Source organism: Gopherus flavomarginatus, chromosome 8 (assembly GCF_025201925.1).
Source record: "Gopherus flavomarginatus isolate rGopFla2 chromosome 8, rGopFla2.mat.asm, whole genome shotgun sequence".
NCBI classification, from domain to species: domain Eukaryota; kingdom Metazoa; phylum Chordata; order Testudines; family Testudinidae; genus Gopherus; species Gopherus flavomarginatus.
In genome coordinates, this window is record NC_066624.1 from 86279428 (window position 1) to 86292690 (window position 13263).

General features: G+C 37.2%; 1 protein-coding gene across 1 annotated transcript in view; it reads right to left on the bottom strand.

Annotated features, from left to right (window-relative positions):
- WWTR1 (WW domain containing transcription regulator 1) overlaps positions 1-13263 on the bottom strand; it is a 119978-nt gene that overhangs the window by 105441 nt on the left and 1274 nt on the right. The window lies entirely within an intron of this gene.

Genomic DNA, 13263 nt, shown 5'->3' on the forward strand with positions numbered 1-13263 from the left:
CCATGTTTCCTACAGCCCAGGCTAGCCCACCCTAACCACTGGGACATCCATCCTCCAGGATATTGTTGTATTTAGGTTTAACCACACTGCATGTGAACACTTAAAGCTAAAAAACATATGAATCAGATTTGTACAGCTGACAGTAAATGTCCTTTGAAGTTTTAGGAAGCAATGAGACATCTTACAGTTTACCAAATTAAAAACATATTATACTCCAATTAAAAAAAATACAGACTTAAAAAAATATAAATTACTTCTTGATTAACAACTTCTATTTCAAGTTCATTTTGTGAGGTCTTTCTTTTTATGGCTCACTAAACACTTGAAAAATGGAAATGAGGAATATTGAATAGAAATGGTGAGAGTGACTGGAACAGGAAAGCTGACCTTGGAAGAAAAAAGATGGAGTGGAACAGTAGGATTAAAAATAGTGTGGAGCATAACTGGGCCACTCACTATGACTCAGTGACTTTTATCCTCTACTGGGTGAATTATTGGACAGTCAGAGAAGCTCAATCCATAGAGGAATTGGGAAAAGTCAGTATTTAGAAGAGCTCCATACAGAAATGAAAACCCTGCCCCAGAAAACTAAGGAGGTATCAGCAAAGGTGCTGGAATTAGGGGTGCTGTTGTACCCCCAGCTTGAAGTGGTTTCCATCATATACAGAGGTTTACAGCTTGGTTCAGTGGTTCTCAGCACCTCCACTATAAAAACTGTTCCAGAACCCCTGAGCATAAGGAGATGTTACTCTAAAAGTTTAGTCTAACTGCAATAAATTCTGTTTAGCTTCCCAAACAATTGTGCCTGTGCCTGTATATTCTTCCCTTATGTTCAGAAAGCAACATATTAAAAAAATAAATAAATAAATAAATAAACTAACAAAAAAATAAAAAAAACAGGCTCTCCTCAACTGCTGGAGCCACATCTGCCTTTTAAAAATTATCACAGGAAAGAAATACTAAAGTACAGTATAATTCCCCTGAGATTTACATTATTTAAGAGTTCATACACTGGGCACAGGCATCAGCATAACACTGGGTCTGGACTTTGATTTAACTAAATGTAAAAAAAATAAAATAAAAAATCACTCTCCCTCTCTATATAAAATGAGAAAAAAATTAATCAATGCCACAAGTCTGTACGTTTAAATTCAGCCCACATGACATTTCCTTGTAGTTTAATTGCTTCCATACCATTTATATCTGCTAGTCACGCTAGGCCCCAGAGTACTATATACGCTTTGTTACAAAGAAGCTCTTGTCCTATAATAACCTCCATAATCAAAGTAAAGGAATTATGGGTAAGGCTGAGCCGACTGAGTGAAATAAACAGGTTTTCAACTTCATCCAAAGCATACTTAAAACAGGAAACGAGTCAAGCCTAACCACTGGCTCTTCCATCAGGATTTGAGAGAGAAAACAGCAGAAAGCTGCAAATGACAGACTGTGTAGTCTCTACATAGTCAGACAGTTGAAATCAGACACATTTATCATTCGGGTTCAGGAGATTACCCTGCATACTGTAGCCTACTTATGCTTTATAGAGTTGAGGTGTTCAGGGAGCTTTTCTTTTCAATTAGCTCGTATCACTTTAGTGAGTTTTAAAAGTTGGTAACACCACCAACTCACTAAAAAGATTTAAAAAAAAAAACCAGAAAATCCCATACTGATAGTTCTCTCTTCTTACACTGATCAGCCCAAACAAGTAATAAACCCTTTACTCCTTTAGTTAGGTCAAGTACACATTTTCTGGAATGATCCCAAACAAAAAGTTTAGTGTTCTAGGCTAATAGTATGAGAATATATGTAAGAGGTTTTGTTACCCTTCAGCATACAATATCTATTTGCAGGTTTTTCCTCCCCTTAAAAAAGTACTAGCAACTAGCTGATATTTGTTTTGAACATTACTGTATGTGGAGAAATCAAATTTCCTGCTGACACCAACAGATAGATACATAGGTGATTGGTGTCATCCATTCAATACACCCAAGGACTTTGGGCCTATTCCACAGACGAAGTTGCACTAAAATGTGCAATTTTATACCAAGTTAGCTAAAGTCGTGCAACTCTGCACGCGGACACTTAAAATCATAAAAATGTAGGACTGGAAGGGATCTTCTATTCATTAAATCAGTTTTGCTTGTGTCATTCATTTACAGGTGCAAGTTAAACAGATATAACCCAGTTTTAAACTGATAAGATAAATTGATAGGAGTATCCACACAGGGATTGCATTGGTTTTAAAATAAATCATTTTTAAACCAATTTAAGTTAAACTGGAGCAACTTCTGAATGTAGATGAGCGCTTATTGATAGGTTTCTCACATGTTTCACCCAAGAAACCTTTCTTGGCAATATTTCTGAGACCTACCGCAGGGCTCATGTTTAGCCATCTTCAGCTGGAACTTCCAACATAGTCATAAATAAGCCTTTTAGTGACGGGGCAAATAATCATATTTGCGTCCCCTAGAGGAAACAAGTGGGAGGGTCACATGCCCCCCCGATTTCTGCCTCCCATTTAGCACAGCAGTTTTCAAATTGTAGAGTGTGCCTCCCTAGAGGAATGTGCCCCAGTTTGAAAACTGTCGCCTCCTGCCAGGAGCCAGCAGATCAGAAGCCGATGGAATGGCTTAGTCCACTCAAGCCCCCAGCGCTCCAGGCTCTGGGAGCCGGAATACTGGCTGGCTGCCCGCTCAGCAGACCTCGCTGCCCTGCTCCCTGAGCCAGGCCGCCTCTGTGCAGGCTGGTGCTCCCAGATAGAGCTGGTGGCACAACTTCAATAGGCGCCCCAACATGCTCTTGCCTCAGCCCTGAAGGAGCTCGGTGCTGGCCAGCAACACCCCCTGAAGCCAACCCCTGCCCATGGAGCCTGGCTGCCATGAGATGCTCCCCAATGTTCTCCCTAGAGTACTCATTCCTCTTGAGCATCTGGCTCTCAGCAGCCCAATCAGACCCCGCTTGCCACCCGAGAACTGGCCATTGCAACTGGGTTACTCTCCCCACACTCCCTGCACGCAGAGTGGAATCACCTCTTGCTCCCCTTGACTTCCCTACCCCAGCCCCCTGGCTTCTGGTCACACAGACTGAACTCTGAACTTGGCCATATGAGCCCGATGCCCAGCCCAGCGGGCAGGCGGCTGCTGGCAGAGTGGACTCGCTCGCGCCAGCTCCAGAAACCAAGGCCATGAGAACAGAGCAACTCCTAAAGTTTCCATATTTCAAGCTCCCAAACAGAGGACACTGACAGGGAAGAGGAACTGGAGATGGCATTTGGGGGGTGCTGGAAGGGTTTTTTGGAGGGCACTGAAGGAGATACCTGTGGCAGGGGTACCCACTGGAAGTGAGCTGCCAGCGCTGTGTCGGCTTAACCAGGGGGCCCCAGCTGCTGCATGTAGGCTCCTGCTTCCCCCTCCCCATTTCCTCCTCTCCCTCCCTCCACATCCCTCACCCCATTCCGCTATCCCCTTCTCTTTCCCTGCCCTATTCCATCCCTCTTCCTTCCCCACTGCCTCCACCCCCCAACACCTCACCCCCTTCCCCTCTTACATAAAGAGAAATGAATTATCTAGTCAGATCGCATATTTACAATTTCCCCAGTGAAACAATCTGATTTTAAAACCATCTACTCTAAGTACTCATATATGCCTTTGGAAAAGAAACCTTATATTACAATGGAATTAGATATTATTTGTTATGCATATTCCTTCTTTTCATTTCACTCTAAACTATAATTGTGTGTTTAATCTTACATTTGGCAGCCCTTGCTCTTAGTATACAAAACAGACATTGTTAAATAGTCCATTTATAACCAGTGTCAGTAAATATGATCTGTCACTTCAGCTGCAGCAGCTCTGTGGAGTCAGCTTACAAACACACTAACTTAGAACTCCAAACTCTGCTCTATTCAGCAGCTCTCAAATCAAGACCCAAAATAGATTCTTATCAGTCAACAAGATGTCAAACAGCTCTCAAAAGGCCTTTCCAAGGCCTGGTCCACATTTACAATTTAGGTTGATATAGCTATCTACACCCCTAAGCGCTGTAGCTGCACCAACCTAGCCCCCGGTGTAGAAGCAGCTAGGCTGACAGAAGAATGTTTCAGTCAAATTAGCTATTGTCCCTTGGGAAGGTGGTGTTCCTATAGTGACAGAAAAACCCCTTCCGTCATTGTAGGTCATGTCTAAAATACAGAGTATACTGAAATAGCTACAGCTCTGTAGCTATGCCACTAATGCCATAGTGTAGACATGGCCTATGAACGCTAGACACTGTGTCTTAACTGCCTCTGAGTTTCTGCTATAAGAGTATTGCCATTATAATTCAATTTACATGATTGATTTATTCTTATACCATTCAATACAAATTTCATAACTAATGGTAACAAATTTCATAATATGCTTGTATATTCCAATGATTTGCCAATTCAAAATATTTAACCCAAATAATAGTTTGCTAACTAACAACTGGTGAATTATGAGGTTAAATTAAACACACTGCTGCAAATTCTGGAATTGATAAACTCTTGGTAATAATTACAAAATGTTGTGCTCCTAAACCATATGTTTTCATCTGCCATTTTTCATTTAGCTTGAAAGTCTGAAAAGTTTTTAAGTTAATCTGAAAATGTTCTTGTCTCCCATTTGGGCAACTGACAGTATCACATTTCTCTTAATGATTTTTAATCCACTTCTACACCTACAGTTAAACATAAGCTTGGTTAATAATCACCGCAGCTCAATAATTATTAAAATGTAGCTACAGACTAACACAAAGAACAATCACTTTCGCATGTGTGATACTGGTGGAACATGTTTCTGTGAGTATAGCTTTTTCAAGGTTTCAACACAGGCCCTGATCCTGCAAGATATCGAGTGGAGAAACCCACTACTCTACTGAATTCAATGGGAAGTCAATGAGAGTTGAGAGCACTCAGCACTTCACAGGATCTGGAGCCTATAATGAATTTAGGTCCGGTCTATATTTGAAGTTGCACCACTTTAACTAAAGGTATTATTTTAAGCCTATTTAAAATTAAATTAGTGCACCTTTGAATACAAATGTCCTTTCTTCATACATTGAGTGTAAAGTTCAATTTGAGTGCCGCAAAATTAATATAATTAAATGGTGCATGTGCTAAATTAAAAATGACTAAACTTTAGAGATTTTACATACACAATAGTTCAACAGGACAACTCACCTAAAGCAAAGATATAATTGAAGACAAATTGTTACCTCTCCTGTTAAGCAACTCTATAACTTACAATAGTGAAGCCTATCCAAACTTATACGCCCTTGACTGGATTATAACAAATAAAAATGAGCTAGCTGATACCTGATGTCCCTGTATCTTACACACTACTTTCTACTATTTTCTCTTTTATATTCTCTGTAGTTTGACTAACTGCAGACCTTTGCACCAATACAAATAAAAAGGGCCTAAAAATTAACTATATTTGTAAAACATGTTTTATTTCTAATTAACCTATACATATGGGAGATCCTACTGCAGTTTTTCTGTTCTTCAATTCAATGTTTCAGAAGTAACGTTTGGCGTGAAAGTTAATTTCTTAAGACTTGGAAATCAACCAAAGCAACACAATTAGCAAACTCACAATTCCCTGTCAATCTCCCTCATGCAATGCACTTTGTCATTAATTGTATGGAAGTTTGCATGTACCATATACATATATCGTATACACTGTGTAATACATTTTAAAACTACACAAACATAAAAGAGACATATAAAACGTAAGATGACTGCACTTAACAACTTGTCTTCAGGAAACTAGTGGAAGCTTTTGAATAATCATTCATGAAGTTTCCTTCCTGTTCTATTCTATTATTCTTGACCATCCCTAATAACTCACATGTTTATACAAGCCCTGCATGCAACCCTGGCAATGTACTCTTTGTAATTTGTCAGATATATGTAGACTACCTTTAAGCACCATTATCAGCTGGGAAAAGTACCTAAAACTACCAGAAAGTCAGTTTTACCTTCATGTAACAAGACAAGGAGTTTAAGGACTTTGTACTAAGAGTATTTAAACTGACATATTATATCTACAATTTTTACTACTAAATGTATCTGCCCAAAGACCATAATTAGGCTTGGCAGAATTCAACTTTTTTTTTAAATCGTTTTGATGGATAATATTGATTTTATTTTTAAGCATTTTTTTCAATTTTTATCAATTTTCACATTTGTGCAAAATTATGAGGTTTAATTTTTTTCAGTTTTTAATCGATTTAAATTTTCACTGTTACATGAAATCATAGGGAGGGTCAGATGTTGTTATATATAATTATATAATGACAGATGTTAAGACTCAAAAAGTTAAAGTTTTATAACAATTAAAACAAAAAAATTTCAGTACTACGTGTCAAAATATACAGAGCCTTATATCAAACTCTAACAAGTTCTCAAGCTCCATATTTCTTACTTTGCCTATCTGTAAATTTCAATTATCAATGGAAATATTTTTTGTTGGTTTGTGTGTACAATGAAATTGACATTTACCTCTATTTACTGATAAATAGGGCGACCAGATGTCTCCTTTTTAAAGGGATAATACTGTTTTTTGGGACTTTTTCTTATGTAGGTGCCTATTAGCCCCCCATTCCCTGTCCTGTTTTTTCACAGTTGCTATCTGGTCACCCTACTGATAAAAATCAATTTATTTCAAGTCTAACTATAATCTAATTAGGTGCTCAAACTCAAGATGTAAACAGTGAGTATGTATGTGAAAATATAGTTGCTCATTTTTCTGAGCAGTGAAATTCTCATTTGTTACTAGTAAAACACAAAAAGCCAAATTTTGCTTTCAGTTACTTGTGTACAACCACAATGAACACAGTAAGGTTCCAAATGTGTAACTCTCAGCAGAATATGGCCCACCACCTGCAGCTTTTATTAATATTTTCTATCATAATTTTCAGCACCAATGTTACTGACCTGCAAAAGAAACGTACTAAGGTTTCTCATGATTGATTCCCAATTATTATCTCTACTGAATTTAAATTACATTTTTCATAATGACTTTTTCAAACCAAGTTTAAATGTGTGTGTGCATGTATGTGTGTGTATATATACACAGAGAGAAAACTCTTCATGGTTGAAAGTGTAAAAGATATTTTGTTTGCACTGTAATAAAACAATCTTCTTCAAATAATACAGAGCCAAATCCTGAATTCCTCATTTAGTCCTTAACTAGACAAACCATAAAGGACTTTGCGATTTGCACTTTATCAAACTTTGATTAAGAGAATCAAGTTTCAAATTCCACTTGGATTTTCTTTTGTATATGGTACTACAAATGACCAAATCAATGGAATATATAGACTATGCAGTTCCTGATCCTTTAAGTGTTCTCTATGTGGAATTGAATGAACTGACTGCGGGGCTATGTATGACCACCTGCTTCTTTAAACTGTATCAATGGATTTGTTTGCCTCTCCTATTGGACTGCAATGCATTTCCCTTGGGCATAGCCCAGTCATTCAGGTTTTGCACAAGAATGAGAGTTTGACCCTCAAAAAAGTAATTTAAAAATCACAGAAATTAGTAATGGAAAATACTTAGTAGATCAAGTCCATCCCCATGAAAGTGGAGAGATAAAGTCAAATTCTGTTCTCAGCTACATACTATGGAAGTTACTCTGGATTTACACCAGTGTAACTAAAAAAATAATTTGGTCCACAGACTCATGATAAATAATGCATGAGACATTAAAGTGATACTGCTAAACCTGATCTTAAATTAAAGGTACTTTAGCATATATTTAGGAAAATTACTGTAATGGTATATATTTCACCTGTTACCAAAATCATCAAATCTGTTTAGTTTTGATGCATACATTCTGACACTCAAATTCTCTGTTAATAAAAGTCAGACATAGTTGAATTGTCGTAGAATAAACTTTGGTTTTGTATCAAAACTTCCATACCTACAAAGGACTTTGTTAAGTAGTTCCATACACACACTGATTGTACACAGCAGCCATTGCGGACTCAGATACCATATACCCTTGGACGTTATAACCCTTTTTTTTATTGAGCGGGAACATTGGCAAGGGGACCAGGATTATCCCCTATGCACTTAGAAAACTGTCATGGAATCACAACCTTCCACCTGGACAGTCACTAGAGATGGGGAAAAGACACCTAGATTCTAAAGGATGAATGAAATACTCTAAAAGGCATTGCCAAATGAGTAGCTTTCTAAATCATAAAATTAAAAATAGTGAAGATGCATGACTTCTTGCCTAACACCATCACACTACACATTAATACCAAAGTAAGCCATACTGTTGCTACGCTTTTACATCAGTGGTTGGCAGTAGTTTAAATACATTTATGTAGTTCCCTGCTGTAGACAGGTCCGTAGTGTTTTGGACCAACTACTGCAGAATACTGTAGCACAAGGACACTATTTTTTTTCCTGTTGTGGAACCCAGTTTAATAGAGAGATTGTAAGACTTATAGATAACTCCTCTCCCTTTTGGAACTAACTAACATCTTACATTCATTAGGGCAAATATTTTTATTTTTGAGTAAGGCACAGCACTGAGTACATTGTCTGCACTAAACAATAATAAATAGTAATCCCTATGGCACTTTCAGAAATTACTTAGGAATTTGCTATGCAAAGTAGTATTAGGAAAATATGTATGTATAATAATTGTCTTTAACACTATACATCTTGTTGGTCCTTTTTGGAAAAAGCATATTCATACTGTCTCCTTTTGCTTCCTATCTCCTCTCCCTTTCCCTATTCCATGCACATGCTTAATAATATAAAACGGACCAGATGTGAAACCAAGCTTCCAGCCACCCCTTGACACTAGAAGGAAAACTTGGGGCATGCCATATAAACAATACACTACCAACAATTACACTGCTTTTTCCCTGAGCAGGCTTTTACTAGTAAATTTTACTTTAAACGGCTAGCATTTACTATAACATTTTTAAAAAATACACAATGGTAAAGATAAAAGTTTAAACCAGTTCCACAGATTTGTTCAGTACAAAAGGTGTACTCTATACAGACCTGTTTATCCTCTGGAATGAAATCACAATCCAAACAGAAACACTGAACACACAAAGAGAAAACACTTGAACCTTAGACTTCATTTGAAATATTGGGCTATGCCTCTTATAAAAATAACACCGTAAGTGGTAATAAGTATTAGCTGAAGAATCCTTATTACTACAGACACATTTCTGCATGTTGAATAATATGAAATTGATACTGTCATATACCAAAAAAAGGACCATGCATGGGCATGCCTATCTTTCCAGAAATCCTCTTTATTAGAAGAAAAATCACATTTAAGGTTTTTCCACATATGCACACACAGCAAAAATGTTTTAGATAACATTACTGCATGAGTGAATGTTTTTATTAGTCTGCTTTCCATCCCCCCACTTCTGTGGTTTGGTATTTAATTACAGGGTGGAGCGGTCCTGGGGCTACTTATGTTTCTTCCAGTCATAGCCAAAACACCCCTACAGGAATTAACATGCAAGACTGTGATCTCTACAAGTTATAGCTAGTTCTTGGTCAGCAAAGCTAACCAAAACTTATTGTTCATTAACATTTCCACCATTACTTTCATATAATCATCTTGAAAATAAAGATAGATAGATATGCTAACTTTACATTAAAAATCTTAAATACAAAAATGTAATGTGCTTTGATAAAAGTAGGACAACTTTATTTTTGCTGTTTGAACTTCCTTCTGCTCCTCTCCCTCACAACTGATTTATGCCAATGACTCTGCACAAATAAATGTTGAAGTTTGGATGACACTATAAACTTTTGAAAAGATAGCCTCTAAGAATACACAAAGTTAACTTTATATATGTGATCTGACTCAAACTGTTTTTAAAGTAAATTAAACTGTTTGACCAATCTTATTACTTTTCTCTGACATTACAGATTATTTGTCACTTGGCTCTTAAGAAACATAATTTAAGACTATTTTAAATCAGGATTTCTCCAACAAATATTATTTTACCTCAAATATATTATACTCAGTGGTAATATTTGATAGTTTAAAACTTGATTATTAGGTAGCTAGGTTATCCTCAAAAAAATAATACTGCTTTGCCGTATAACAAAACTTTCATTCCACACATTTTTAATTATAATAAAAAATCCCAGCAATTTAATGATTAACAAATTCTGTTGGACAAATAAAACCCTAACAAACAAACAAACAAAAAGTCCACAACACACACACAAAAGATTCCAAGTTAGACAGCAATTCACACAGACAATGTCAACCCTAATTAAAGGAAAGAACAGTAAGTTGTGAACCAAGACACATGCATTTTAAAAAGTACAGTAAATAAAGCACAAAGTAACATAATAAAACAAAATTCCCCAAAATCTGTCCTGATTTTTTTTATTATTGTTATAGGAGAAAATAAAGAAGATATTTTTATTCCAGCTTACATGTGCAGGAGATCAGAGGGCCATACTCTTTTGGACTATACAGCAGGAGTGCATCCAACTTTGTGGGGTTTTCTTGGCTGAATATGAAGAGTTCTGTGTGTCATAACTGTGTGACATGGGCTTGGAGGTATAGCTGACAACCAATTTTAAGATCAGATGAATGAAACCAATAATTATAAGTAAGTACTGCTCCAGGATAACATACCTTTTTACACTTGATCATATCTTTTGATACTTCTTTACCAAATGGAATGTAGAATACTAAAGAAAAGGAGTGCAGTCTAAGAAATGGACAATCATCTGCAGCAAATGGACTTGTGTGCTCCCATGTGCAATTCCCTTTCCCAGGTAAAAACAGAAGCATGATGGGAAATTGTAAATACTGGTTTTGCAGCTGGGCCAGTATTATGCGCACAGCGCGGGTGAAGGTGAGAGCAGTTTGATCTTAACCAAAAGCCAGACTGCTGACAAAAGTATAGTAACTCATCATGTTTAATGCCACCGTCAGCCAAACCCTGCAAATGCCTGTTGGCTGAGTCCTAACAGGTATTAACAGAAAACCCTGTATTTAAGGGTGATTGTTGACAGTGCTGTTATCAGTCTCTTTTTAGTCTTTTCCTTCTTTCTATAGCTTTGTCATTGCTCTCTTGGGGACTAATCCTGAAAGAGACCTAGTGACAAAGTCTCCCATTGCCCTGGGTGGTAACTCAGAGCACTCAATAACTCACAGGCTCAGACCTTAGAAGCATGCTTATTTGAGCCATCAGAATGTTATCACCAATGTAGACTAACATAAAATGGCAGAATAGGGGAGGTGTATTTTCATGTTTCACAATAACCTGGAGTACAACCAAAGGCGGGACCTCAAGTGCCACTGGGGAAGTGCATAGATGGTTTGGGGTTTGAGTTTCGGAATCATCCTCAGGTTGCAAAGTGGTCAAGAGATGAAATCATCATAAAACCATGTCACTGATTTTCTTCAGAATATAATCTTCACTAGCTTTATTTCTAGCCCTCTCATACATTGTTGATGCAGATGGCATATATTATGTCATGGTAGGGTTCAAACTCAAGGAGCTTCCTATTTCCCTTGATGGGAAGTCGTGTTAAAGGAATATAGATCTCCTGCAGCCTGAACAGTTGAACTCCCACACTATTCTTATGTATTTGTTACACTAACAAGGTTTTCAGTCACTGACTGTTTACAAACTGAATATTCTACCACTTTGTTTACAAAGAACTCTGGAGTACAGGAATAAATCTATTAAAAGAAAGTTACCAAAACAAATATAGTGATTATCAGGCCTACTTCACTGTTATTCACCAGTTTGATGTCTATGTCAGAAATGACATAGACATCGTCAGAAATTAAATATAATACTCTTTTGGCCAGAATTATTAACCAAAACAGTACTGGATGATGTTGCCATACATACATCTTAAAAAAAAAATAGATGTCACTAGTATAAAGAAGCATCCCATGCCACTAAAGATATGGAAGCTAAAAATATAATTTACACCGGTTGCACTGAAGAATTACATTCCATTTTCAAAAGCCACCCAAGATATGAAGGATGGCCTTGTAACTAATGCCAGGAAGCCTAGGTTATGTTCCTATATTTACCACAGACATTCACCTTAGGCAAGTCACAAAAATGCACTATGCCTGTTTCTCATTTCTGTAAAATGGGGATAAAAATTCCCTACCTGACAGGAGTGTTGTGGGGCTTAATTAGAGAATGTAAAGTGCTTTTGGATTCTAAGATAGAAAGCAGTACAGAAAAGCACAGTAGCGCAGCCAGTCAATAGAGCACTGGACTAGGCCTCAGGAGACACGGGTACTATTCCTGGTTCCCCTACTGGCCTGCTGACCTTAGGCAAGTGACTTCACCTCTCTGTGTCTCAGTTTCCCTATCTGTGAAATGGGGATAATGAGGCTTACCTCCTTTGTAAAGCACTTAACACTTTCCATCAGTATATTGCTACCGAAGAGCAAGGTACCTTTATTATTTTTGTACAGTGTCACAGAACTGTCTAATAAAGGATTATGTTGTTGTGACTCCATGGCAATAAAGGATTGAACTAAGGACACTAAAGCAGCTTAATCTGAAGCCCCTCATTTTTGTGAGTTCTATCTCAGTTATTTAACCTAGTTTACTTGAATGAATGTGCATTAATACTAATTAATGTGGAAACAATGGGAAAAGATAACCTTATATTTCACTGAAATAAACGTTAATATACTGCAACATTTAACCTGTGACATCATTTAGATCACATTTTAATGCCTGCAACACAGCATATACTCACCTGAGACCATGAAAGCAATCATATCTATATTTTTCTCTTGCTATTTAAAAAATCATGTGACAAACCATGACAATTGTATTACAGTGGAGTGAACTGACTATAGCAATCTAACTAAATTTCGCTTTTTCAGTACTAACAGTCAAGATAATTTGCAAATCAAGGAGATAAAACAAACAAGTAACTACAGGATACAGAAACTTCACAAATGGCATATTTTCTCCTATTCCTATTCGTTTCAGCCTTTAGTCAGACTCCATCATTCTTTATAGCTGTGCCCAGGTCCTCCTAAATTCCTTAAAATGGAGTGATCAGTAGAATGTCTCTGTGATTTCTATGGTCTCTGTGTATGTGACTTGTGAGAATTTCATAAACTTCTCCATGGCACCCACACCAATTTCTGAGTTTCAACAACCTACATAAGACCATTGGCATCCATCCCATACCACAGCCTTTGCTATCTCCACTTCAGCATCAACATGTGAGAAATATGGTAA